General features: G+C 43.1%; 1 protein-coding gene across 1 annotated transcript in view; it reads left to right on the top strand.

Moving 5' to 3' along the window:
* Positions 1–12,152, top strand: part of arap2 (ArfGAP with RhoGAP domain, ankyrin repeat and PH domain 2) — a 260,125-nt gene that overhangs the window by 174,280 nt on the left and 73,693 nt on the right. The gene's annotated exons all lie outside the window — the stretch shown is intronic.

The raw sequence follows: 12,152 nt of genomic DNA, 5'->3' as shown, positions 1-12,152 counted from the left end.
TGTTTTAGTGTAGTGTACTCCTGGATGTCTTTAGAGCTTCTCAAGTTAATGGTTTAATGGTCTAATAGATACTCACCCACTCACCCACCCACTCACCCACCCACTCACTCACCCACTCACTCACTCACTCACTCACTCACTCACTCACTCACTCACCCACCCACTCACTCACCCACCCACTCACTCACCCACTCACTCACTCACTCACTCACCCACTCACTCACTCACTCACTCACTCACTCACTCACTCACCCACTCACTCACTCACCCACTCACTCACTCACTCACCCACTCACCCACCCACTCACTCACTCACTCACTCACTCATCCACTCACCCACCCACCCACCCACCCACTCACTCACTCACTCACCCACCCGCCCACCCCCCCACTCACTCACCCACCCACCCCCACACCCACTCACCCACCCACCCACTCACTCACCCACCCACCCAACTCACCCACCCACCCACCCACCCACCCACTCACTCACTCACTCACTCACTCACCCACTCACCCACCCCCCCACTAACTCACTCACTCACCCACCCCCGCACCCACCCACTCACCCACCCACCCACTCACCCACCCACTCACCCACCCACCCACCCACTCACCCACTCACCCACCCACCCACCCACCCACTCACCCACCCACCCACTCACTCACCCCCCCCTCACTCACTCACACACACACTCACTCACTCATGGCTTGATGGTTTATAGATACACCACAACTCTTAATAATGCGTAAGGCAGCGATGGTGTTTTAATAAATGCACAGTGAGTAGTGTTGGGAACGATATTAAGTAGAAAACCTTCAGGTTTCTTCTCCTCTCCCAGAGACATCAACTCCAATAGGCTGCCTCTTTACCTCCCTCTCGTTGATGTGAGCTATATTGAGCAGACAGGGGTCGGAAATACATTTGGGGGAAATGTGTTTGGGTTTTACCAGAGACATACTTGGAGCCGGTCTTTGTTGATGGAAATGCAATGTTTTATAGTCCAATGTTCCAGTGGCAGTAGTCACACTACAGAAAATAGAAGATATTGAGACACAATATGCCATGAATCCCTTCTTCATTTGATGGTGAATGTTTGTGTTCAAGGCAACGTGTTTACAGGTAACTACTGGGGTGAATGGTCGGTTGTTTGTGTTCAAGGCGAGGTGTTTACAGGTAACTACTGAGGTGAATGGTCGGTTGTTTGTGTTCAAGGCAAGGTGTTTACAGGTAACTACTGAGGTGAATGGTCGGTTGTTTGTGTTCAAGGCGAGGTGTTTACAGGTAACTACTGAGGTGAATGGTCGGTTGTTTGTGTTCAAAGCAAGGTGTTTACAGGTAACTACTGAGGTGAATGGTCGGTTGTTTGTGTTCAAAGCAAGGTGTTTACAGGTAACTACTGAGGTGAATGGTCGGTTGTTTGTGTTCAAGGCAATGTGTTTACAGGTAACTACTGAGGTGAATGGTCGGCTGTTTGTGTTCAAGGCGAGGTGTTTACAGGTAACTACTGAGGTGAATGGTCGGTTGATTGTGTTCAAGGCAAGGTGTTTACAGGTAACTACTGAGGTGAATGGTCGGTTGTTTGTGTTCAAGGCAATGTGTTTACAGGTAACTACTTAGTGTTAAATGTAATTGTTAACACAACACATAACAACCTTCATCGTTGTTGTGATTGGTTCAGTGTAGGGGTAAACAGGAAACCCAGTCCCCTGGAGCGTTACAGTATTACTGTGAGTAGCTGTGTGAATAAGTATGCCTCCTCTACTCCCAGTCAGGTAGTCAAGGTGGGAGGAGGGAGGGAGGCTGGGAAGGAAGGAGGGAGGGAGGACGAAGGGAGGGAAGAAGAGAGGAAGTAACTGCCTGAAAGCGTGAGTGGCAGAATGTAAATGACACCTCTAATTTCTGATTAGTTTGTCTTTTCCTCTTGAGTGCTTCTTTCTACTCTGCTGTCTGCCATAGTGTATCAGAGAGCTCTTCTCTCTACTGTCTGCCATAGTGTATCAGAGAGCTCTTCTCTCTACTGTCTGCCACAGTGTATCAGAGAGCTCTTCTCTCTGCTGTCTGCCACAGTGTATCAGAGAGCTCTTCTCTCTACTGTCTGCTACAGTGTATCAGAGAGCTCTTCTCTCTACTGTCTGCCACAGTGTATCAGAGAGCTCTTCTCTCTACTGTCTGCCACAGTGTATCAGAGAGCTCTTCTCTCTACTGTCTGCCACAATGTATCAGAGAGCTCTTCTCTCTACTGTCTGCCACAATGTATCCGAGAGCTCTTCTCTCTACTGTCTGTCACAGTGTGTCAGAGAGCTCTTCTCTCTACTGTCTGACGTCTCAGAGAGCTCTGCTTGGCATCTGACCGCAAGGCGCTACAGAGGGTGGTGCGTACCACCCAGTACGTCGCTGGTGCCGAGCTCTCTGCCATCCAGGACCTTTATACTAGGCAGTGTCAAGGAAGGCCAAAAGATTTGTCAAAGAGTCCAGCTACCCAAGCCACAGACTGTTCTCTCTGCTATGGCATGGCAAGCAATACCAACGTACCAAGTCTGGAACCAACAGGACCCTGAACAGCTTCTACCCCCACACCATGAGACTTTTAAACAAGACTGCTCAACAGCTAATAAAATGGCTACCGGGAATACATGCATTGACCCTGTTTTTCACTGACTCTATGCACGTACACACTGGACCCTACCCACAGACTCACACATACTAACACTGACATCCAACACTGACATACACACACACATGTATTCTGATGCCACACACACACTTTTACACTCACCACATATGCTGCTGCTACTGTCTACTATCTTGTTGCCTAGTTACTTTACCCATACCTCAATTACCTTGTACCCCTTCACATCGACTCGGTATTGGTGCTCCCTCTACATAGCCACGTTATTTTCTACTCCCTGTATATAGCCATGTTATTTTCTACTTCCTGTGTATAGCCATGTTATTTTCTACTTCCTGTGAATAGACATGTTATTTTCTACTTCCTGTGTATAGCCATGTTATTTTCTACTTCCTGTGTATAGCCATGTTATTTTCTACTTCCTGTGTATAGCCATGTTATTTTCTACTTCCTGTATATAGCCACATTATTTTCTACTCCCTGTATATATCCATGTTATTTTCTACTTCCTGTGTATAGACATGTTATTTTCTACTCCCTGTATATAGCCATGTTATTTTCTACTTCCTGTGTATAGCCATGTTATTTTCTACTCCCTGTATATAGCCATGTTATTTTCTACTTCCTGTATATAGCCACATTATTTTCTACTCCCTGTATATAGCCATGTTATTTTCTACCTCCTGTGTATAGACATGTTATTTTCTACTTCCTGTATATAGCCATGTTATTTTCTCCTTCCTGTGTATAGCCATGTTATTTTCTACTTCCTGTAAATAGCCATGTTATTTGTTACTTCCTGTGTATAGCCATGTTATTTTCTACTCCCTGTATATAGCCATGTTATTTTCTACTTCCTGTATATAGCCATGTTAGTTGTATTTGTTATTCAATATTTATTCCTTGTGTCACTATGTCAATTTTTTGTATCTTAAAAATATATATATGTATATATACAGTACCAGTCAAAAGTTTGGACAAATAGTTATTCAAGGGTTTTTCTTTATTTGTACTATTTTCTACATTGTAGAATAATGGTGAATACATTATAACTATGAAATACCACTATGAAGTAACCAAACAGTGTTAAAAAATATATATATATTTTAGATTTTAGTTTCTTCAAATTAGCCACCCTTTGCCTTGATGACAGCTTTGAACACTCTTGGCATTCTCTCAACCAGCTTCATGAGGTAGTCACCTGGAATGTATTTCAATTAACAGGTGTGCCTTTTAAAAAAAAAAGTTAATTTGTGGAATTTTTTCCTCCTTAATACATGTGAGCCAATCAGTTGTGTTGGGGTGGTATACAGAAGATTGCCATGTTTGGTAAAATACCAAGTCCGTATTATGGCAAGATCAGCTCAAATAAGCAAAGAGAAACAACAGTCCATCATTGCTTTAAGACCTAAAGGTCAGTCAATCCGGAACATTTCAAGAACTTTGAAAGTTTCTTCAAGTGCAGTCGCAAAAAGCATCAAGCGCTATGATGAAAACTGTCTCTCATGAGGACCGCCACAGGAAAGGAAGACCCAGAGTTACCTCTGCTGTAGAGGATATGTTCATTAGAGTTAACTGCACCTCAGATTGCAGCCCAAATAAATGCTTCACAGAGTTCAAGTTACAGACACATCTCAACATCAGCTGTTCAGCAGAGACTGCATGAATCAGGCCTTCATGGTTGAATTGCTGCAAAGAAACCACTACTAAAGAACACCAATAAGAAGAAGAGACTTGCTTGGGCCAAGAAACACAGGCATTAGACTGGTGGAAATCTGTCCTTTCATCTGATGAGTCCAAATTTGAGATTTTTGGTTCCAACTGCCATGTCATTGTGAAACACAGAGAAGATGAACAGACGATCTCCGCATGTGTAGTTCCCACCATGAAGTGTGGAGGTGTGATGGTGTGGGGGTGCTTTGCTGGTGACATTGTATGTAATTAATTTAGAATTCAATGCACACTTAACCAGCATGGCTACCACTGCATTCTGCAGCGATACTCCATCCCATCTGGTTTGGGCTTAGTGGGACTATCATTTGTTTTTCAACAGGACAATGACTCAAAACACACCTCCAGGCTGTGTAAGGGCTAATTGACCAAGAAGGAGAGTGATGGAGTGCTGCATCAGATGACATGGCCTCCACAATCACCCGACCTCAACCCAATTGAGACTGTTTTGGATGAGTTGTACCGCACAGTGAAGGACAAGCAGCAGTGTTTAGTATATGTGGGAACTTATTCAAGATGGTTGAAAAGCATTCTGTTGTGTATTGATATTCTAGTTTTGTCCCTTTAGGACACCTGTAACCCCCCTTGCTTACCTACGTTGAAATGCTTGGAATGTTCTTCCTGTGAAACGCATTAAACAATGCCCACGTTAATTTCTACTCCCGTATCATGTCCTGTCCTTATATTAGTTGTATAAGTATTACAGTGTGCTATTCAACACATTCCAAGTGAAGCTGGTTGAGAGAATGCCAAAAGTGTGCAAAGCTGTCATCAAGGAAAAGGGTGGCCTCTTTGAAGAATCTCAAATATATTTTGATTTGTTTAACACTTTTTTGGTTACTTAATGATTCCATATGTGTTATTTCATAGTTTCGATGTCTTCACTATTATTCTACAATGTAGAAAATAGTAAAAAATGTAAATAAAATAAAAACCTTTGAATGAGTAGTTGTGTCCAAACTTTTGACTGGTACTGTATATATTTTTTAAATGTCTCTGTGAAATAGAAATGTCTATTTTATACCTGACTTGAGAGATCCAGACATTTTATCTTTTTGCCTCCAATTTTAAATGTATTTTCCATTCAAAGGGACTTTTAAAACATTCTGGGCTCAGATTTCCATAGAGAAACGATGTCTTTGTTCTTAGATAGTATGAAGTTTGAAGCCATTGTTCAGTTTAGACTATTGAAGTTTAGTCTACTTTAAAACAAAAAAAAATCTAATTGACTTTTTAATTAATAATTTCATTACTTACATTTATTTCTTACATTTATTTCTGTCCCAAATAATATTTTAAAATCAGCTTACCTACTCAAAAGTATGTGAGGGTCATAGTCCATTTCCCTAATCCCTTCATCACATTGTTCCATGGCTAAAATCATCTAGGACTGCATCCAAAATGGTTCCCTAGTCCCTATGTAGTGATATGGGCCCTGGTCAAATGTAGTGCACTATATAGTGTTTAGGGTGCCATTCTGGATGTATCCTAGGCCTGTTGATCTGACCTTAACTGTGGGTGGATAATGTCATCTTCTCTGTCTCCTCTCCTCTGGTAATGCAATGAAGAGGGATCCCAGCACGTTCTCTACCAACACAGACAGATCGTTCAGACCCTTACGATTTAGCTATTTCCATTTTCAGCCCAACTGACATGCTGTCTAGCAGATGTCTTCATCGCAAGATATTTTAGTTTGATGGTGGAAAGAGAGTGGGATAGAGAGAGGGGATAGAGGGAGGATGGGAGGAGAGGAGGAAAGATGATGACTCATTGGAGAAGTGTGAAGTAGGCTGTTTGAGTGCGGAGAACGGTGGAGGGTTTTAGTAACGTTGATTATACGTTGGTTATGCATCTTGTGGTAGACTAAATGTTGTGTTTCAACATGACGAAATGCACACATTTTCAAACCTACATACAGATGTAGGGTCTTAATTTGAGCCAGTGTGCTACAGTAGGAAAATAATCCTGCAGCAAGAGGACGTGAATTATTATGTGGGTTATATTTAATGGACATTTTTAAAAAGGGAAATGACGAACTTTAGAAACCTTTTTAAACCTCATGCACTACACGTTTCCATTTCCTGCCGTGCAGGAAATGAGTGATCAAATTGACCTCCTTTTTCTGTTCTTCTTTATCTTTACATGTTTTTTTAGCAAGGTGCTAATTAATAGGAGTTTATGAATTTATGTAGGTTGTTTTCCCTTCTTCAAAACTCTTCCTAGTCCCTCTGTTCAGGTATTGTCTAATTGATTACTTAATTGGTCCTCTGATGACTTGATTAGCACAATCAATATCCCAATGGTGAACGCTTTCAGAACATTTGACAAAAGAAGAAACCAGAGACTCTAAATTGCGGATATGTGGTCCCTTCCCATCCTCATTTGTCTGGAAACCGGTAATGTGGCGAGCAAAAGAACTCGTTTGGAACGTTAGCTAATTTGTAGACGTCGGGCGGAGGCGGTTTTCTTTTGGTCGCCGCCCTAGTTTTCCCTAGCTACACTCTCTCTGGAGGTTGGTAGTGACCCCCCATGGCGCTCGACAATGCTGCGGGGCTCATCGTTGGTGTGTGTGTGTGTGTGCATGGGGAGGAGAACAGCTGGAGACGGGACGCAGCTGCCTGATTGTAAATCAGCTTGGTATTGTTCCCTCTACCATGCTAGCACTGTGCAGGGGCTAGAGTAGTGCCGCACCACCCGCTAACTGTCAATGTGGAGCCTGCTGGTGGAAACAGAGAGAGAGACAAGCACAAAGATATTCACTTTGGTGAATGTCGACGGTGGTGAGGGTGGCAGTGGGTTTGGGTGATGTCAGTTCCTGTCAGAAAGCCCTATACGAAAAGGGCAAATTCTCTCAGTTTCTTTCCGTCCCTCAGCTGCAGTTCAGCCCCCCGGTAGATTTCCCCCTGTGTGCGTCAAAGCAAAGCCTCGTCCCCCTTTTCCTCTCTCTCTTCCCTTCTCCCTCTTTCTGTCTCTCTCTGTCCCTCTCTTTCTCCCATTCAGTCTCTCTATTCCCACCCCCCTCTCTCTTCCCTTCTCCCTCTCTCTGTCTCTCTCTGTCCCTCTCTTTCTCCCATTCAGTCTCTCTATTCCCACCCCCCTCTCTCTTCCCTTCTCCCCCTCTCTGTCTGTCCCTCTCTTTCTATCATTCCATCACTCTTTCCCATCCCCCTCTCTCTTCCCTACTCCCTCTCTCTGCCTGTCTCTCTCTGTCCCTCGGTTTCTAGCATTCGGTCTATCTTTTCCACCCTCCTCTCTTCCCTTCTCCCTCTCTCTGTCTTATCCCATACTCTCCTCTCCCCCTCTTAACCTCTCTCTCTCTCGCTCGTTCTCTTCTCCGTCTCTCCTACCCATTCTCAACTTCTCCTCATCTCTCCTCCTCTCCTCTATTTGACGCCCATAAACTAGTAATTTCCCCTGTAGGCCAGTAATGGGATGATTCCCTGGAAAAACCTTCCCTCCCTGATGTCTTCTCATTCATTTGTCAGGTCTGTCCGGAGCGTTCCTCATTTACAGTCCTAGATTCCCGCTAGGTTTTTCCCAATGCACCTTTCCATGGGATGGAGACTGGATGGGTTTTATTTCCTCATTGAGGAGAATGGAATTCTGTTGACTGTCAGCGGTAGAGGTCACACGGTGTTCGAGGTAGAGGTCACACGGGTTCGTGATACAGGAGAATTAAACTCTTTAAAAAGTCCCAATATGCTTTGAATTTCACTCATTTAAACTAATAATAAATGTTTCGCACCCTACATGCACCCGGGGGTGTCAGTAGTAATCTAACCGATATTATCATACAATTTCATGTCATATGACTGTTCACATGCCCAGTCTAATACCTCATGATTAAAGGCCTTATGTATATGAATTCATTCATCTCTGCATCCATGTTTCCAGGTTCAGAAACAACATTCATCTCTGCATCCATGTTTCCAGGTTCAGAAACAACATTAATCTCTGCATCCATGTTTCCAGGTTCAGAAACAACATTCATCTCTGCATCCATGTTTCCAGGTTCAGAAACAGCATTCATCTCTGCATCCATGTTTCCAGGTTCAGAAACAACATTCATCTCTGCATCCATGTTTCCAGGTTCAGAAACAACATTCATCTCTGCATCCATGTTTCCAGGTTCAGAAACAACATTAATCTCTGCATCCATGTTTCCAGGTTCAGAAACAACATTCATCTCTGCATCCATGTTTCCAGGTTCAGAAACAACATTCATCTCTGCATCCATGTTTCCAGGTTCAGAAACAACATTCATCTCTGCATCCATGTTTCCCGGTTCAGAAACAACATTCATCTCTGCATCCATGTTTCCAGGTTCAGAAACAACATTCATCTCTGCATCCATGTTTCCAGGTTCAGAAACAACATTCATCTCTGCATCCATGTTTCCAGGTTCAGAAACAACATTCATCTCTGCATCCATGTTTCCAGGTTCAGAAACAACATTCATCTCTGCATCCATGTTTCCAGGTTCAGAAACAACATTCATCTCTGCATCCATGTTTCCAGGTTCAGAAACAACATTCATCTCTGCATCCATGTTTCCAGGTTCAGAAACAACATTCATCTCTGCATCCATGTTTCCAGGTTCAGAAACAACATTCATCTCTGCATCCATGTTTCCAGGTTCAGAAACAACATTCATCTCTGCATCCATGTTTCCAGGTTCAGAAACAACATTCATCTCTGCATCCATGTTTCCAGGTTCAGAAACAACATTCATCTTACAAAACTGCCTGGATCCAGGCAGAACAACAAAACAATGTTTACTGTTTGTGACCAAAAGGCAACTAGACTGCATTTTCATTCAACTATGCTTTCTCTCTTTGTGTAAACCCTCCTATAAAGCAGTTTACCTGGCAGAGGTTTAGATGAGCTACCATCCCCAGGTCCAGAAGGAGACTGTTGTAGCCTGAATAAAAATAAAAAAAACAGGGAACGAAACACCAAACAACAAGAAAAACATCTGGTGAAGTGATAGACATGGCATTTTGGTGTGTCTGATAATATCGTCAAGACAACAGAAGCAGTTGTCGCAGGTAGATAGAATTGGTAATGACTTTAAATACCAGCTGTCACCACGGCAACTACGTGCATGGGAGAGCGGGGGGGTGACTATAAGTGAGATTTCACTTCAGAGTGTTATGGTAGTGGTGGGAAACAAGAATGGAGAATGGGGTCACATACCTATAATTTTCTGAAATGTCATCTCTGGAAACATGACAACACTGTGGTAAGTTATTAGTGGAACGTTGTCCACAATGTCTCTCACTAAGACAATAATTTACTATTGGAATGAACATTTGTAAAAGTCGAGCAGGAAAGTGTTTCATATCAAATCAAATTGTATTTGTCACGTGTGCCGAATACAACAGGTGTAGTAGACCTCACAGTGAAATGCTGAATACAACAGGTGTAGTAGACCTCACAGTGAAATGCTGAATACAACAGGTGTAGTAGACCTCACAGTGAAATGCTGAATACAACAGGTGTAGTAGACCTCACAGTGAAATGCTGAATACAACAGGTGTAGTAGACCTCACAGTGAAATGCTGAATACAACAGGTGTAGTAGACCTCACAGTGAAATGCTGAATACAACAGGTGTAGTAGACCTCACAGTGAAATGCTGAATACAACAGGTGTAGTAGACCTCACAGTGAAATGCTGAATACAACAGGTGTAGTAGACCTTACCGTGAAATGCTGAATACAACAGGTGTAATAGACCTCACAGTGAAATTCTGAATACAACAGGTGTAGTAGACCTCACAGTGAAATGCTGAATACAACAGGTGTAGTAGACCTTACAGTGACATGCTGAATACAACAGGTGTAGTAGACCTCACAGTGAAATGCTGAATACAACAGGTGTAGTAGACCTCACAGTGAAATGCTGAATACTACAGGTGTAGTAGACCTCACAGTGAAATGCTGAATACAACAGGTGTAGTAGACCTCACAGTGAAATGCTGAATACAACAGGTGTAGTAGACCTTACAGTGAAATGCTGAATACAACAGGTGTAGTAGACCTCACAGTGAAATGCTGAATACAACAGGTGTAGTAGACCTTACAGTGAAATGCTGAATACAACAGGTGTAGTAGACCTTACAGTGAAATGCTGAATACAACAGGTGTAGTAGACCTCACAGTGAAATGCTGAATACAACAGGTGTAGTAGACCTTACAGTGAAATGCTGAATACAACAGGTGTAGTAGACCTATATACAGTAGAGAGGTTATATACAGTAGAGAGGTTATATACAGTAGAGAGGCTATATACAGTAGAGAGGCTATATATAGTAGAGAGGCTATATACAGTAGAGAGGCTATATACAGTAGCGAGGCTATATACAGTACTGAGGCTATATACAGTAGAGTGGCTATATAAAGTAGCGAGGCTATATACAGTAGTGAGGCTATATACTGTATCGATGCTATATACAGTAGCGAGGCTATATACAGTAGAGAGGCTATATACAGTAGTGAGGCTATATACTGTATCGAGGCTATATACAGTAGTGAGGCTATATACTGTATCGATGCTATATACAGTAGCGAGGCTATATACAGTAGAGAGGCTATATACAGTAGCGAGGCTATATACAGTAGCGAGGCTATATACAGTAGAGTGGCTATATACAGTAGAGATGTTATATACAGTAGAGAGGCTATATACAGTAGAGAGGCTATATACAGTAGAGAGGTTATATACAGTAGAGAGGATATATACAGTAGAGAGGTTATATACAGTAGAGTGGCTATATACAGTAGAGAGGCTATATACAGTAGTGAGGCTATATACTGTATCGAGGCTATATACAGTAGTGAGGCTATATACAGTAGAGAGGCTATATACAGTAGAGTGGCTATATACAGTAGAGAGGCTATATACAGTAGTGAGGCTATAAACAGTATCGAGGCTATATACAGTAGTGAGGCTATATACAGTAGAGAGGCTATATACAGGCAACGGTTAGTCAGGCTAATTGAGGTAATATGTATATGAATGTATAGTTAAAGTGACTATGCATAAATAACAAAAAGAGAGTAGCAGCAGCGTAAAAGAGGGGATGGCGGGAGGGGGGGGGGACACAATGCAAATAGTTCGGGTAGCCATTTGTTTACCTGTTCAGGAGTCTTATGGCTTGGGGGGTAAAAGCTGTTGAGAAGCCTTTTTGTCCTAGACCTGGCACTCCGGTACCGCTTGCCATGCAGGGAGTACAGGAGGGACTGAGCACGCACCAGTAAGGGGCTCCAGTGCTGAGGATCAGCGTGGCGGATGTGTTGTTACCTACCCTCACAACCTGGGGGCGTCCCGTCAGGAAGTCCAGGATTCAGTTGCAGAGGGAGGTGTTTAGTCCCAGGATCCTTAGTGATGAGCTTTGAGGGCACTATGGTGTTGAATGCTGAGCTGTAGTCAATTAATAGCATTCTCACATAGGTGTTCCTTTTGTCCAGGTGGGAAAGGGCAGTGTGGAGTGCAATAGAGATTGCATCATCTATGGATCTGTTTGGGCGGTATTCAAATTGTAGTGGCTCTTGGGTTTCTGGGATAATGGTGTTAATGTGAGCCATTACCAGCTTTTCAAAGCACTTCACGGCTACGGACGTGAGTGCTACGGGTCTGTAGTCATTTAGGCAGGTTGCCTTAGTGTTCTTGGGCACAGGTGGTCTGCTGGGAAACATGTTGGTATTACAGACTCAATCAGGGACATGTTGAAAATGTCAGTGAAGACACCTGCCAGTTGGTTAGCACCTGCCCGGAGCACACGTCC

The sequence above is a fragment of the Oncorhynchus kisutch genome, linkage group LG9 (genome assembly GCF_002021735.2).
Source record: "Oncorhynchus kisutch isolate 150728-3 linkage group LG9, Okis_V2, whole genome shotgun sequence".
In the NCBI taxonomy this organism is placed as follows: domain Eukaryota; kingdom Metazoa; phylum Chordata; class Actinopteri; order Salmoniformes; family Salmonidae; genus Oncorhynchus; species Oncorhynchus kisutch.
Note: the sequence above shows the minus strand (reverse complement) of the source record. Positions and strands in the feature narration are given on the sequence as shown.